Source organism: Epinephelus moara, chromosome 7 (assembly GCF_006386435.1).
Source record: "Epinephelus moara isolate mb chromosome 7, YSFRI_EMoa_1.0, whole genome shotgun sequence".
Taxonomy (NCBI): domain Eukaryota; kingdom Metazoa; phylum Chordata; class Actinopteri; order Perciformes; family Serranidae; genus Epinephelus; species Epinephelus moara.
Genome location: NC_065512.1, coordinates 23468420 through 23485699, shown reverse-complemented (window position 1 = coordinate 23485699; position 17280 = coordinate 23468420). Strand labels below are relative to the sequence as shown.

Below are 17280 nucleotides of genomic sequence, written 5' to 3'. Positions count from 1 at the left end.
TAGTTACCACTTATAAGCACTTTATAGTAAGCCTGCCTCTTAAGTTGTTTTCATCATGTGTTTTATTATATTCCTGTCACTGTGGATCTGGCTCCATCTTAGTTTGCTCACTCTGAGACAGAAAGTATGTGTTGTATAAGACTTGGACAGGGATTCACATTAACATGAGTAGGGCTAGTATTTAAAAACACTGCAATAAAAAGGGTTATGTTTTTAGACTGTTTCTAGTTTTTATTTACAAAACTCCACGCCCTTTATGGTTAGATCATGTTTGGTGGCTGAATCTATTATGCAAATGATTTATAATTAATAGGTCAGTCTGTAAAATGGAAAAACAGTTTCATACATTCGAAGGTGATGTTTTCAAATTGCTTGCTGTGTCCAACCAAATGTCCAAAACCCATAGGCCTATATATAATCACTTTACATCTTATGACAAAGAATGAAAAGAAAGAAATGAAAAGAAAGAAATGAAATCATCATTTGAAAAGCCAGAACCACCGAATGAGTGGTGTTTTGCTTGGAAAAATAAATAAAACAATAAGTGAAATTGATGCCGATTGCAGGCGTTTCACCATGACACAATTAGCTGCAGCTCTAATTGGTGTTGCTAATGTTACAGGATTAGTCTCCGCATTATGATTTAAATTTACAGAATTTTTGAGAAAGTATTAAACATTATTTGTGATTAAATTGTGTTTGGTGGGTGCAGTATTTTGCAAATATCATAGAAACACAGGGGCGTAGCACAGTATTCTGGGCCCTATGCCTAAGCAGTCTCTGTGGGCTGGGCCCCCCATCCTTCTCTGGATCCATGTGACTCAATGCACCTTTTGATTTTTTTTTTTTAACAAGGTCATTTTTCTTTCTCTCCCTTTCCTTTATTTCTTTTCTTTTTTTGGAACCCCATTTCTCTTTCTTGCGGAAAGACATGACAGTATAAGCAGTCACTCGCTCGGCTCTGACTGCGTTTAGAGATGAATCCTAGTACGGGGTGGACTGAACGATTTTGCACCTCTAAGGGGTGAGAGAGGCCCCAGAAAGCTTCCACAGTTTTTTTATACAAAGTTTAGTCTTTCAACCTATTTATTCAGCCAATTTAATTTATTTATACTTACTTATTACTTTGGAAAAAATTTGCTAAGAAAACCAAGTTTTTATTCAAGGCTTTTCGAGGCCCCCCCTCCCATTGGAGCCCTGTGTAATCATTCCCATCTTTCCCCCTATTATGACATCCCTGTAGTAACACAGTAACCGTACGATTGCTTTCTGCACGTCATCTTTTTAACACCGAGGCAACTATAAATAGGCTTCAGTCACAATCAAATAAAGGGACTCTTCTGCTTTGGGTGTAATTAAATTTAGATTGCATGTATTTATTTGGATATTTTGATTTGTTTAATGTTTTCCAATTAAGCTGCTTTGAGTGTTCTATTGCTGTCAAATTATGCATCCTGGATATGTGCAGTTAAATCGGTTTGTTAAGGTTTTCTTTATAAATATGAAAAACTAACTGCAGAAGTGCGCTCAAGCCATGATCCTGGTTTTTCCCACAGTCATGAAAGCACCACTTCTGTTCCCCGCTGCAGGTCGCCTGAGCTTTCTGCTTACCAAAGCGCACTGAGTTCCGCTCAGTTTGGCCAATCGTGTCGCGCTGTGCTTCAGCACCATTGCAGTGTGGAGAGATCATACGGAGGTGTAGCTTGCTGAGAGAGGGATCATTTGGAGGAAAGATACTCGACCTGGGTGACCGCTTTTGGCCAACACCACCCCCGATACAGTCACCGTGTGACATTGCCATAAGCAGCTTCAGTCCGGGTGAGTATTTCGTTACCTGAACAGTCTAGATTTTCCAGGTAGTCGCAGTCAACGGCTGCTGCTGACTTGGACCATCATCAGCACTGTGTTCGGTGTGGATGTAAACCCGCGGCGAGGAGGCTTCAGCGTTCGCGGGCTGACACAAGTGTTGGCTGTCTTTAGCTACAGAGCAGATGCTTCGGTGCTGGAGCCAGGCAGCCAGCAGCCAGCCGTTTCGGCCTGGTCACGACTGGTGAGACATGAGAGATGAGGATGTCCAGCAGCTGCTGACTAGGACAGGCACGCTAACAGCATGCCAGCCGAGCTAAGGTAGCTAACGTTGACATACAGGTTCAGGCTGTCGTGGCAGTGTCGGAACGACCGTTAGCCAGTTAGCAGTTTACTATCCGGCTAACAGAGCTGCGCAGAACCACCCGGTCAACACGTTAGCTAGCTACGGTGTTGAAGGTAAAACAGTCCGTAGGGTGTCACTTCATGTCAACCAGTGTACATTTGGTCCTGTAATATGTTCACTAAATCCATTTGAGGTTGAACACCATAAAAACGCCGTAGCTTGTTCATTCAAAATGTGTTTTATTTTGAAATTTTAAGCGGAAGTCTCAAGGTTTTTTAAACAACTTTGAAGTGCTAAAAGCAGCATTAACGTTCATCTAGTACATCTCATACTAAAGTTAAAGGGTTGGGTCTGATAAGTAGTCTCATGTACAGACCTACAGTCTCTGAATAAGCCTTTCCTATGTGGTCAGCCAGAGTGGCCTGGCTTTATTTCATACCATCATGCATGTGAGTTTGCAGCAGTACCACGTGACTTGAATGCCCATGCCAATGTATGTAGGTTACATATAAATGGCCATGCCTGTGTTTATGTACGTAAGTACATGTCCTAGTGGCCATGTTTTGTTAGGTATGAGCAAATAACTGAGATGTGTTAAGTCAGTAAATAAAGGGTGAGAGTGCACAGTGCATGGCTGGTTTAGGAGCATCAGACCTAGAGCCCAGAGCATGGTGCCTATATGTACACCTGTGGTTCTCAAACTGTGGTGCAGGCCCCCCTAGGAGGGCATAGAGACACTGCAGGTGGGGCGTGTGTGACCCAAGGAATAATACTTAGTGAAATAAGTTGGATGAATTTGTTTTTTTGTAGGAAAAATAAACGAACAAGGGACTCGCTGATGCTATTATGCTGACCTTTGTTTCACCAAAGTTCAACATGGATCCCTTTTTAGTAGCTGCTACCCCACTCATTGTTAATGCTTGATTAAAAAAATTGTAGGGTAAGGTGCATCAACTTTTTCTGGCTTTTGAAGGGGGGCATGACAGAAGAAGTTTGAGAACCACCAGGGATGCAGAATAATATTGGCACATCATCGGTATCGGCTGATAATGGCTTTGAAATGAAATATCAGAATCAGCCAACGTGCTTATTTCTGCCGATATGACAAACCAATATATATATTTTTTTTTCTTTTGAGAAAAAGAGAGAGATGACTGGTTGCTCTGTATATTCAAACGTAAATCAAAACCTTGTGTCAGATGCTCATGGAGAACGGGAAAGGAAAGGATACTTAGGAAGGTAATTCAGGCGCTCCAAAAATACAGAAAACATATTTCAACCACTGCAGGTCTTTGTCAGGGCTTTAAAAACAAGTTTTTACATCTGTTTTTCAAATTTATTCAACCACCACAAAGTAAAATGACACTCTTAGAAAACAAAAGGCTGTGAATTATTATTTTCCCTAGGCCTTTTCAAATTTTAAAGGAAACATTCTCTATAAATGCATATAAATCAGACAATGAAATAACAATACTACACAATGCAAACACAAATAGGCTACATGATCTTAAACTAGGGTATTACATAAGTGGGCCTGCATAAATTGACATACATATAAAAAATAAAGCGTACAGAGAAACAAGGTATATTCAGTCAGAGGATTCAGAGAATAAAGTTGCATAATTTTCAAAAAAAATATCAATATTGGTTTTGGTTATCGGCCAAATGAGTTGTTATATATCAGCATATTGGATAGTGGCAAAAAATCCAATGTCACGCATCCCTAAGAACCACTGACTGAAACTATTTGGCTGAAGACTTGAGCTGTTTGAAGAACTGTGCTTGGACAGGACAGTGTTTTACATCAGACCAATAGTTCAATGCTCAAAGTTACCAGCAGCAACCAACACTCCTTACAACAGCAACATCACTAATTCATTCCTCTCTGCTCTGCCAAGCCAGTTTACTTCTGCCAAGTTGCTTTCTTGTTGATCTTTTCACTGTTGATACACTGTTGTTTGTTTTTTTTTAACACTGACATCAGTAAATGAAAATGAATGCTGCTTGGTGTGATACTGGTCACGATAAGTCAGCTAACCCCCTAAAATAATGGCGTCATCATCATGGGCAAAGATGTAGCGCTGAAGATCCAGATAATTCCATGCCATCTGCTGCTCACCCTCAGTCATCATCCTCCTCCTCTCTCCTCCTTCCTCACTCTATCTCTGCCACCGTGTGTTTTGGGACTAGGCTATCATCAGAGCTGTGGCCTATTTTAGACAGAAACTCCACTTACCCACTTAATCTGTGTCTCTGTCTCCAGGAGTTGAGTTTCTTCTATTGCTCAGTGTAACAAATGGTAAATTATTCAGCCCAAGTTCTTTGATGAGGCCCTAAAAGGTATCATATCATATTGTGGAGTTGGAGAAATCACTTATCGAGCAGCGTACTGGAGTTAGTCATGTGCTGGATAAAACTCTTAAGCTTGCCTAATGGTTTCAAAGGAGATTCACTGGAAGCTGAGGTAAACTCCTATGAACTCTTGAGTTGACTAATAATGCACAGCATTGTTGTGTGTTGCCCACATGTCTGCAGCAGCTTATTGAGACAGCTCGAAACCAAAACAAAGGTAACCGTAAGTGTATTGAGCCCCAGAGTGTGTTGCCTCCCTCCCACCTACAGTGATGCACACGCCTAGGGGATCAAAGCTGTAATTAGCCTGCCATGGATTAGCAGTGGGGGCTATTTTCCACTGTACTCGCTCCCACAGAGCCAGAGGATCACACAGGAAGCCAGCCCCCTGCCCTTCCTCTCCTTCCAGTAGAGAAAATCTGAATCACTGTGTTTGTTGTTGTCCCCTTGAGGTCCAGCAAACAAGAAACATCAAATCTGGAGAGTTTGGACACAAGACGTTTCGTAAATAGATTTTGGTATTTTCCTTTTTGTTTGTTGTCATTCAGCATCCAAATCGGTTCTCGATGTACTTAGTGGAGTCATTCGAGTCGTGTTGCGTGCAGACAGACTTGAGAATCAGCTGGATGTGTGGAGAGCTGTGGTGCTGCTGACTCACTGCACTGCCAGGTATGAGCTCTGTCTGTGTGTTGGCTGTCTCCATGATGTACAGTATGCCCCCCCCCCCCCCCCCCCTCAGAGACTTGTCTCTCTGTCAGCCAAACACGAGTTCATACTGTTCCTCTGGGGGCTCCAAAGAGGTGGAGCAGCATAATGTGTGTACTCTCTTGTTTGTAAATGAATCAGTGCTTTCAAACGTGATTGCAACAAGGTTTTGGAATCACAGGGTATATTGCCCAAACTAATGATGGTATTACCATATGGGTAATTCTGCAAGATGCAATTCATGTCAGGAGGATGACGGATGTTTCTGCGCAGTACTTGTGGTTAGGGCTGCAGCTAACAATATTTTCATGATTCATCCGCAGAATTAGTTTGTAAAATGCAAAATAGTGAAAAATGCCCGCTACAGTTTCTCACATTCAAAGGTGAATGAGAAAATAATCAGTGAAATAGATAAATTTTCTGTCTATCAAGTAATCAGAAAGCAGAAATGTAAGCAGCATTAAAATGTGTACTAAAGGATTGATACATTGCTGCCATAGCTTATCTCAGATATAAAAAAAAATCTCTGTTATAGTGAACTAAAACATGTCCACGAGAGGCCAAAAGGTAGAGCAAAATATCTGTATGTGTAGACAGGACCACAGACTTCTTTTTTTTTTTTGGTTTGACAGTGGTTGACATGAAACGGAAAACTACAGGTGCTTGCAGTGAAAGGTTATAGACAGTGGTCTACGCTGCTGAGCTATGCTGCCATCATCGGGGTGTTGGTTTTGTGGATGTGTGTGAATGTTTTGATTAGGTTAGATTAACTGTATTATCCCTAAGGGGGAAACGGCTGGTTCCCATGGAAGTGGTGAAAGGCTTTGTCATTGTTCAGCTGTACAGTATGACCGGTTGATTTCAGCGTGCCACAGACTCTGACCTCCTTCAGTTCATTTCAGCGAGTGCTGTGTTTGCAACCCTCCATTATTAATACAATGCTGTGTTGGCAGTTCAAGTGGTTAACCTTTATTCCACCATCCTGTACTGGACACAGTGAATAGCTAATTTACAACACATATTTTAGCGCAATCTGTCTGATTCATTGTTGATAGTAAACAAAGAACAAAGCCATTAATACTTAAGGCTATAATTTTTCTATTTTGAAAATCAGTGTTAGATCCTTCGACTAGGTAGAGCAGAAACATGTAGTTTGAGGGAGAAGTGTAGATAGGGTGTCTGCAGGTCCTCAAAAAGTCTTAAAATGTCTTAAATTTTATAAAAAGAAGGCCATAAAAGTAATTAACTTGCCTTAAATGTGAATTTGTGAGGTCTAAATTGCCACAAACATCTAATTTAATGTATCTATCCTGTAATTTCTTTTTGACAAAATGAGTTAAGCCACATGCCTGATGTTGCAAATCTTTAAAACTGCCTTTGAAACTAATACTGTCTTTTTAATTTTGCACTTGCCTGTTGGCAAACTGCGGATTAATGACTCAGTCATATAACCATATTCCGACACAAATCCAACTTCTGCGTGGGACTACATATATACTAACCTGCGATGCTTTAATAATAAATAGACAGTCCTAAGTTTGTTTGAAAAATATCTCGAAAATGTCTTAAAAGCTTTAGATTTGAGTGTCTGATACTGTTAACTGGGCGCACATACAGTGAAACTATTCTCATCAGTTTATGGGACTGTTGTAACTCAAGAAAGCAAGTGTTGCAAACAGTCATAAACATTACTTTTTGCCTTAAAGAAACCTATTTATGCAAACTGTAATAAGTCAGTTTTCATGATGTAGACATATTGCACATGCTGCAGAAGCTAAAATTCAAAAAATTAATTTGACTGTCCAACAGTGCCAAACCACCAAAGTATCCAATTTACAGTGACAGAGCAGCTAATCCTTACACAAGAAGCAGGAGCAGGTGAATGTTTGATATTTTTGGCTGGTAAATGACCAAACCTGCTGGTCTGTAGTCGTGCCCTAGAAGTCAAAATAGCTAGGGTGGTTGAACATCACACAGAGGTTTTGCATACTGTGACCAAACTCAACTGAAGGACTGTGTGGATGAAATAAATAAGAGTCATTGGAGGCCTCTTGCTGTTACACATGGATATTTTTTAGCAACATTTTTTACAAAGAAGTAACCGCATACAATATATTGAAAAAGTCATGTTGTCATTTAAGACTGTTCCCCTCCAAAAGGTACAGCTTCATTGACCAGATATGCTCACAAAAGGAAATCCCATTTCCTGCTGTTGACCTGAACACAATTTACATGAGACCACAAGGCACATTCACTTTCCCACTGTCGGACTGGATGTCAGCAAGGAAACTGAAGCTCTGTATCATTAATACGGCAGCACGGACGGTTTATTTAAGCCACGATAATAGGTCATCATCCTCTCAGAGCCACTGTTTCTGCTGGGCTTTACCTTCATGCCGGTCGGCTCTCTGCTCTCCCGCTCAGCTCGCTGGTCACGACTCCGCGCCTGTCTGAAGTTGAGCAGATGCCAAGGCCCGGTTGATTCCAGGAGCCTTTGAATTATTGCCAGTTATTTGTTGTTATGATATGATGTGAAGGACATGGAAGGAAAGTGGGGGCTTTTGCTGGATCAAGCTGTGGGAGATGTTTGCTGGAGGGTGAGGCACCTGTTAACAAGTGTTCCCTTACATTTAGTGAGGCTAATGCTGCCTATGTGCTGAGCACTGTTTGGTAATAAAGGGGTGGGGGGTTTCTACAATTATGCAACCTTACTGATCAAATATAAACTGTCAAAAACAGTGTTTACAGTAAACAATAAACTCAGTCAACAGGAACAGTTTGTGTTGCGTAATAAGATTTTTAGGTGTCTAGCTCCTAAAAATACTTGAGTGTTTCATGAGCAAGCCAAAGTCTGGCCAGGGCTCAATGGCTTATGCTTATTAACTTGGCAGCAGTTTCTAGCAGAACTCTGTCATTGTCCAGCGAGTGTAATTTCTTTGCGTCTGCTGCAGTGGGATAGACGGAGCCAAACTGTAGCCCACATTATTGTTGTTTTTCATACTGTAGGAAACAATTTGATTTAACAACCATTATGAGCCTCAGGGGTGGGAGGGCGCTTAGAGGCCAAGCTCTCTGGCTTGGTTTTCTTGGTATTCAGCAGTTTTGCGCACACACCACCAGTAGCATCTGAATTGGTTGTGTATTAATGCTAGTAATGCACCCACACTCTTGTACCCCCCCCTTGTTGATCCTTTGGTTATGCAGGCTGTGGTCTCCGGCCTGTGGGGCCGTGCAGTGGTCTTGGCATGTCAAAAAAGCTCAAGGTGGCCTATTGTTAGAGGAGTGCTGAGCAGCTTATTTGGCAGTGCAGCATTTTCCTCCATTTCTCTGGAGTAAAGTTAAATGCTGAGCTGCTCCCCCACACACCATGCACCATGTCAGCAGCGGTGCTAAATACTGTGGAATTAGTGGTCATGTGTTTGTAGTTTGAACTGTCTGTGAACTTGTGACTCCCAAGCTTTCATAAAAAACAATCCCCTCCACTTCACGGTCCTTGTGTTACAGTGTTTATTATGTACACCTTGCAAAACAGCACCATGGCCCTGCTGTAAATCCTACCTGTTGTAAAGCTTGTTATGTTCAGTTTTTGTTGACACTTTAAAGCAAATGTTGATTAACCTCTAGGGTTTTCTTTGAGGATGGAGCAAGTGGTGGTGCACTGACATCAAAATACTAGTGGAGACAAAGGCCAACTGTTGCATTGCCTCACGTTGCCTGTGTCTGGGCTAAAAAGTTGCACTTGAACACACCGCAAAGACCACAGCCAACAGTCAGATAGCATACGTGTTTGAGAGGAAATGACTCTCCATAATAGCAGGTGGCAGTGTCTGTATCATAGATGTATAAAGAGAACTGGATATGGCATTGCAGGCGAGGTCCTGTTAATGAAAGTTGCTCGGTGGAACATGAAGCCAAAAAATTGGCGATATGAAATTACCTGGATCTTCCGCATTGTTAGGCCAATAGAGCAAGCACACTAGAGATTTGTGCAGCCCTCCGCCAACTTGAATGGGGATAAAATGATTTAATCGTGTGGCTCCTGTAGACTTTGGAAACGTTATCATACTAAATGAATCAAATCCCGATAGTGAAACTACTCATTTTGTGGAGACTGTGACGCTCAAAAAAATATACCCACTGATTTACAGATGTCTTTTCACAATGTAAGTCAATGGGAAAAAGTCTTTGGGCCCAATGACATCACATGATGTAAATGGAAGTTGTAATTCCACAGTTTGGCCAAACTGGCCTCAAAGCCCGGTGCTGTTTCCTGGGGCTTGGTCTGTATTTGTCATTCAAAAAAGGAAAGTGGAAGACTTAGGACTGCAGATGTTCAAACCATTGTTATGATACATACAATAAACAAAGCAGCATTTGCCCGCCATTTTCAAACCACTCTTGCTCACCACTTGGTGTTCAGTATCTTTATTCCAGGTTACCACGTCGTAATGAAAATATTCATAAATTCGAATCATCAGATGAGATGAAGATGAAAATAGAGTTGTGCCCTCTTTGCTTACATTTCCGTTCTTCTCATGCGTCACAGAAACAAGCATTGAGGATTTGCTCAAGCTGAACCCTGCTGAGCCAATCAGAGTGCTTTCTCTCACCAGTGGGCACTGCCGGCAATTAAATACGCTCAGCTGGCCAAAAAGCTGCCAGCTAGGGCCGACAAGTGTCAGCTGTTCGGGACACACTGCAAAAACTAGGGCCCAAGACAGCCAACCGCCAACCATTGGCCTGGGCCTCTATTTTTGGACGCATAATTATAATAACGTGTTTGTGATGTTTAATATTAGAAGTGCCTTTCAATATAATGCATTTCAATAAAACACCATCAAGAACCACATCTGAAAAATAATAAGTGAGTGTTGGATCAAGACTTCTGTGACACAGGGTCAACCACTGAACATCACAACCTTCATGAGGATTTTTAGCACCACAGTGGTCCCCCCCACAGAGTTACTCTGTTCTTAAATAAAAGTGAATTATTGACATATTTCATGTATTGAAAAGCAAAACTGCACGGGAACACTCACCTTACTGCTTTGCTAATGAGACAGCAGTAGAGTATAATGGTGTTATTTTGCCTTTTGTAAGGAAAGCCATGACTTGTCAAGACACTACACCCTCAACAATTGCACTCGATCTATACTAAGTGCTTGCTTATTGTGATGCTCGTCTGAAAATTATAGGGCGTTGTGCACAGCAACCCATTGTATGTGAATAAGATCAAACTAAATGCACAGCAGATGCCACAGGCCTTTATAAGCTGTTCCTCCTTGATCCCAGTGCTGATATGTGTAGGTGAGGCTACTGTGGGGCACACTGCAGGGCATTTTCATGTGGTTCTCCTGCATGTGGATGTGTACACACTCAGCATTTGCATTCAAAGCATTTGTATATCTCGGTTTGAAGAGCAGAGAGGAAGGAGGCAGGATGCTGTTGGCATTCACCTGTGCTGTTGTGGGTTGTGGCTGACCCTGTCTAATTGGTGGAATCGTGTGTGTCTGTGTGTTTGTGTGTGTGCTTGGTTGCAACATGGGCCCATCCCAACACGTCTGGCCCTGCAGCTGCAGCAGAGCTAATTTTAGCCCAGGATGTGCGTACGCCTCAGTTCCCCTCGCCTGGCCTATGAGAGATGAGGAGAGGATGAGGAGCCAATCTTTCACTCTCTCCTTCTCTCCTCTGTTCTGTGCACCTACTGCTCTTTCTTTCTTTTATGCATTATTACCTGTGGTATGTATTTTTTATGCATTTTCGGTGTCTACGTGTCCTAGGGGCAGGACTATTGATTAGCACAGGAACATATTGACTGTAGTCACTGTTGCCTGCCTGTTTGTGACCTTTACCCACCAAAAGTCCTTTGTACCAGATGGCGCCTCACTGAGGTGTGTACCTGTCAGGCCTCACTATCTTTATAACTGTATATGGTCATTATTCTGTATAGAAAACCAGGCATTAGGGGTAATTTTTAAGCGCTGCATTTACTATTAATAACCCCCATCGTATTCCTGTGCGGACAGCCTACTCCACAGCTGAGTGGCTGGTTCTTGTTACGATTGAGAGAGGCACGGGGATGGAGATTACAGCCGACTGGTTCACTGTGGTCAGGTATTAGAGTTAATCCCTCTACCTAGGGGAAAGTGTCTGGATACAGTGTGACTGTGTGCACTGTGGTATGATTTTTATATATGTTTCATGAAGAATGGCCACCTGCAAACACACATGCACTGAAGAGGATGAGTAAAATTCCCATGGGACTTTGTCAAAACAAATGTGTTGGAGGAATACTTGGGCAGGGAGGAAGCAAAATTAGTGCGCGCATGCGTGTGTTTTTGTGCTTTGTTTTGCATTTGGGCTGCGCTGCGTGTTAATGTGCAAATCAGCAGACTGAAACAAATTCACAGTGGTCATGAACTTGCCCTAGATTCTTGTGCACCTGACTTTTTAGCAGCTGTTGGCTCACCTCAGTATAATTATTGGTTTCAAGTTATGTTTTCTAATTTAAGCAGTTAAATTGCCCTAATTCAGAGAATATAACATTTTGAAATCTCACTATATTTGTGTGTGCTGTTTGAGGAGAGCATCACAGTATTGACACAGTGAGAAAAACAATTTAAATCTTGATAAAGATCAAAAATACAAAATAAAAGAGGAAAAAAATCAACAATATAAGCAACATACTTATAAAAGCATTGCTGGAATATCCATGTAACATATCATAGTATGACGTATGACAGTCAGTGTGATACAAGTCCAAAAGAGACCCCAACTGGTGCCTTACTTTCATTTCTGTTACTCATCTTGTTAAGTGTAGACTCATATGAAGCAGATTATATCATGGTGTTCGTCCGTTGTTCTAATGCTGGAGATTGGGTGTTTTCCAGTCTCCAAGTATTTGATGTAGCTGCTGCTGAGATGCCTACCATAATTACCAAAAATTCCCCACTTGAAGTTGTGTGTTTGGGGCCTGTCCCCTAATTAACATAATTTTGGAGATAACAATTTCCATCCTAGCCAATTGCTCAGATATTCCAAAATTGTTCTCCACAAGGGTTGGATGGTTGAGCATTTCCAAATGCAGTGTATCAAAGTGCCTGTGTCTTTCTGACATTTGCAAAACAAATTGCTATTTACTTAAAGGGATAGTTTGGATCTTTTGAAGCAGGGTTGTATGTAGTATTTAGCCATAGTCGGTGTCATTCAGTCGATGTCTGTTGGCACGTCCCCAGTTCGAAGAAGCGGCAGGATTGCTGCCATGAAAGATAAATAAGCAGTTAGCAAAACTTGTTTCTTGCTCTGCCTTTCTGTCAGACAGCCAATTCCGATGGAGAAGCTGTTAACGGCTTCAGCTCCCCATCTTTGCTCTCTTTAAAGCCAGCAGACTCCATTGACAATTGGCCTTTGGTGAAATTGAGCTAACCCTTTTAAACGCCAAAGTCACTCAAGGACACGAATAAAATAACCAATCAAGGCAGCAGGAGACCAGCACCTACTGTGTTTAGCGATGTTAAATCATGGTTTTTCTCAATGGAGTCTGGCTCTGAAGCAGACAAGAGTACGTTGCTAAGCTTCCATGTCTTACTCCAGCATGCCTCTTTAAACTGGGGGCATAAAGGTAGGACATCTGCTGTATGTAATACACTGGCTATGAATTATTACCTCTTACAACTCAACTTCAAAAGATCCGACCTATCCTTTAAGTGTCTTTGAGCAAGATACTGAATCCAGGGCTTGAAGTTCTCCGGCACGGTGCTGGATTTCCGGCGCAGGAATATTCGAAGCGCAGCGCCCAGCAGCGGAGGCAGTTTTCAATTGGCGCCCATGTTAACCTATCTGACTGACTGTCCACACAGGCTGCTGAGAAAAGCGGAGCGCCCACGGAGGCTCGCGCACTGCAGTGTTTCAGTTCGGCGTCTGGTCTATTTTTCACGCAAGCTGCGAGCGCTTCTGTTAAGCTGGATAGAGCGGATCGTACCAAACAGGAAGTCAGACACAGAAAAGACGAGAGAATCCGGCCAATTTTCAAAATAAAATAAATTTTAAAAATTAAAAGCCTGTTTAATTATGATGTTGCTTGTCCGTCTATAAATATTTGTTCAGTTTGGTCTAGACACGAGAGAGATGAAAACACACACACACACACACACACACACAGAAAGAGAGAGAGAGAGAAATGGCTACAGGTTGGGGGCTGCAATTCAGAGAGATAGAAGATGCTCCTTGATGTCAAAGGTCGTGAGTTCAAGCCTCAACTGATGTAAAATGTACATTTTAATGCAGAAGTTTTTGTTGTCTTACTATTCTGCCTCTTGTTGCTCATAATTGCCTAAAATTGCCTGGCCCCAACCAGATTAATTCATTTAGATGTCAAATGTTCAAAATTTTATCCGGGGGGACATGCCCCCGGAGCCCCCTAGCCGCAGAAGGCACCCAACCCCTCCCCCCCCTTTCATGCCCTCTAAAAAAATTTCAGGCACAGGATTTTTTCTTGCTTCAAGCCCTGTGAATCCCTCCTTGTCTTTGACCCATTGACCCTCCTGTTGAAGAGGTTAAACACAAAGAAAGAGATCAATAAATGGTCACACCATCATTGTTGGATATTTAGCTTGTCATTGTCACAGCAAACAAACTTGAAGGAAGAAGGACAGCGTCAGAAGTGGCACAAGCGGAACAGGCACAGAGCTTGCTCGAGCTCAATAATTCATGGCTGACTGAGCTAAGCTGACCTTGAAAAATCCCCAGTGTTGGACTGTTGAAACCTGGCACTGCTCATTTAGGGCAGAGAGGAGACGTTGAGACAGACAGATACAAACCCACACATACAGTACATTTGGGAAGTTTTTTTTTCTTCTCAAATTTGTTGATGCCATCTAACGTTGGCATTAATCTTCATCACAAAGAGAATTAATTTTAGGTGTCATCACTGTGGTTAACGTGGTCTTTATTCTTGCATTTTCACTGCTTTTGAGTTTACATGTGAGAGAGATGTGTTCCCCCACTGTGACTTACTGTGTCACAGTAAAGAAAGAAAAGCAGCCTGCCTGCTGTTCCTAAAGAAATTTTATTTCTAAGCGTATTGTTTGCCTGCTGTCCCATGCTGTGGTTCCAAAGACATGGGGCCTTGACTGGCAAACACTGCTACAGCCCAGACTGAATTTCATATTCAGCTACGTCCTCCATTGCTGCACCTGGTGCTGCACAAACATCAGAAAAGGCGAATAATAGCAACGAGCACAGGCCCATCATGCTTTGCTGAAGTAACAGGGACTAAAATGAGATTTGTTGCCTCCTTTCTCCTCTGCCAGAATCCCTCACTAATCTCATGGCACGACAGTTTGCCAAAATTCAGTCTGATAATTTAACTCACAAATAATTGTGTGTGGACATCAGTTTTGGTCGCAAGCGCTGGTTCGCGTGTACGCTAAACAAACAAAACATGAAAATGCAAAGCTTTTCAGCTGCAGATGAGAGAAACTGTAAGCACTTGTTTGGAGGTTTACAGCACACAACAGCCATCTTTTGTGTTTACTAAGACATTTCTTTACACGTCATGCTGAAAAGCATCGCAGCCAGCTATCACACCCGCTGACTAAGGCCACTGCGGCATTTGCATTTGTTATAACAATGCAACACTACACTTATTTTGCTTCCAAATGTTCCTAAATTTGAAAAATGGATGTTGTGAACACTCTTGCAAAGTCATGTTTGGAACTGACGCTTGTGGTGAAAGCAGTTGACTTTGTGGGGAGATAAAATGTTTGTTTTCTGTCCCTCCCATAGCAACTGTGACAATATTCAATAGAAAACTCATTTGTAATATGATACCCAAATTAATGTGTTTATTGTGTCAGATGTTTCAGTGGTTTTTAAAGCAGTTCCTGATGCTGCTCAACAGTGGTTCACTCATTCAGCCAAAACAACAAAACTGCCAACACTGGCAGGCAAAATGTGAAATAGCATCCTGAAACAGAACCAATACAAGCTCAGTGCTGATTGGTTTACCTTTGGTAACACTAGTAAAGGCAGTTTCTACTTGGACAGACCAACTATTTAAAACACCCAGGTCTGTCTCCTCTCCTGTGTTTTGGGTGCAGCAGCGGTAAAGAGAGGTTCCCTGTACTTTGCAGGGCTGTAACCTTGTGTATGTTTACACTGGTTTAATGAGTCACTTAGTCACGGATGCTTGTATGATTCATCCGTCTGTAATGAATGATGAGTATTGTTAGGTGCTTGAGGGAGCCCTCCATTCATTTGAAATAAGACTCCATTTTCCAAGGGGAAAGCTTTTAGGCGAAACCTGCGTGGTTTTACGTCGTGCATTGTTGCTAATGTGTTCTTTTATCGGCATAATCATCTGATTTACTTAAGCCTGCCACCTAATGTATTGCTCAGTCAAGCCCCAGCTGAAGAGTTTTTCTTTTTTATGCTGAAATGAAGGTAAACACAAATGCAGTACACAGAACAGCAGTGTGGGATTAGCATACAAGCGTGCTGTCTGCCATAGAACTGACTTGATTAGCGTGCTTGTAGTGTTTGTTTATAGAGCTGCTCAGCATGTCGATTAGCATGCTGCAGCTGTTGTCAGTCCTGTATGTCCTGGCAGCTGGCAGAGGAGAGGACTGGCTAACATGGTGTGTGGGTAACAGTGGAGTCGTGGTAAACACGCAGCAGTCGTGTCGTTTTGGATTTTAGGACTGACTTCACTGATTGTATGAAGGGTTTTTATTTACCAGCTTAGCTAATAAATGCTGTAGTTATTGAGTCATGCGACTGCTGAGGTTCCAGGCTCCATTATGAAAACAATCTGAGTCAGAGAGTGAATAGGGAGCAGTGCTTACTCCTCCCTCATGAGTACGGTTTGAACAACATGCAGCCTTCAATGTATGCCTGACTAAGCCGCTCACTGGCCCCCTTTCTCAGTTATGCATTAATCGGTGGTGTGAAAGGTTCCACTGTTTCAGCCCCATAAAATCAACATACAAATATATAATTGTATTGTGTAGAGAGTGAGAAAGCAAAGCTTGTGCACCATGATGGATTCAATATGTACATTTTTGTTTGATTTGTAACCCTGTTTATTAAAAATGTCAAATCAAATTAAACGCACATTAAAGATAAAACAAAAATTGCAACAGTTGTTTGTAACTTTGTCAATATTAATCACTTTAGCCCCTTTCCCACTGGACAAGTTGGAGTTTGGTTGATATCTAGTATTGGCAAAAAAAATTCTGATCTGTTGTTAGCAGAACACTAGCTCAAAGGGCTAACTTGACTTGTTTACTATATAACGTGAACGTCATTGTCACCCTGAACGTCCCGCAAACTCTACAACTCTATATAGGAAAGAAGAGCTCTAGTGCCTTTCTACTGTTTACTAATCTGTTTTCTGGCCTGTTCATAATGTCAGTTTTTCCATGCTTTAAAAGCCCATATATGCATGCTAATTTTGGTGGGAAAAAGGTAATTGACCACATTTGACAAGCTAGATTTTTTTAGACACACTAGCGGCACGGCTCTAGGATAGTAGTGTAGGATGAACAAATGGTCGGTCAGTCTATTACTTTGGTCCAGACTGAATAATTTCTTATGAATAAACTATTGCATAAATTGCACAAAGATTTATACAGAAATTCATGTTGCCCAGATGATCAGTATGAATGACTTATGTGATCCCCCAGCCTTTCCCCTAGGGCCACCATGAGGTAGATAGTTTTGGATTTTAGTGAAATACTATATGATGGATTTTCATGAAATTTGATATCTACACTGAACAAAAATATAAATGCAACACTTTTGTTTTTGCTCTCATTTTTCATGAGCTGAACTCAAAGATCTTAAACATTTTCTTTACACACAAAAGACCATTTCCTCACAAATATTGTTCACAAATCTGTCTAAATCTGTGTTAGTGAGCACTTCTCCTTTGCCGAGATAATCCATCCCACCTCACAGGTGTGGCATATCAAGATGCTGATTAGACAGCATGAATATTGCACAGGTGTGCCTTAGGCTGGCCACAATAAAAGGCCACTCTGAAATGTGCAGTTTTATCACACCGCACAATG

The 17280-nt window shown here is 41.8% G+C and overlaps 1 protein-coding gene across 2 annotated transcripts in view; it reads left to right on the top strand.

Annotated features, from left to right (window-relative positions):
• The first annotated feature begins 36 nt into the window (after positions 1–36).
• Positions 37–17280, top strand: part of LOC126392820 (protein FAM126B-like) — a 56789-nt gene continuing 39545 nt past the window's right edge. Inside the window, exon 1 of one of the 2 annotated variants that reach the window (XM_050048480.1) lies at positions 37–1818. The gene's annotated coding sequence lies outside the window, so the exon portion shown is untranslated. The remainder of the gene's footprint in view (positions 1819–17280) is intronic. The other variant, XM_050048481.1, reaches the window with a different exon arrangement.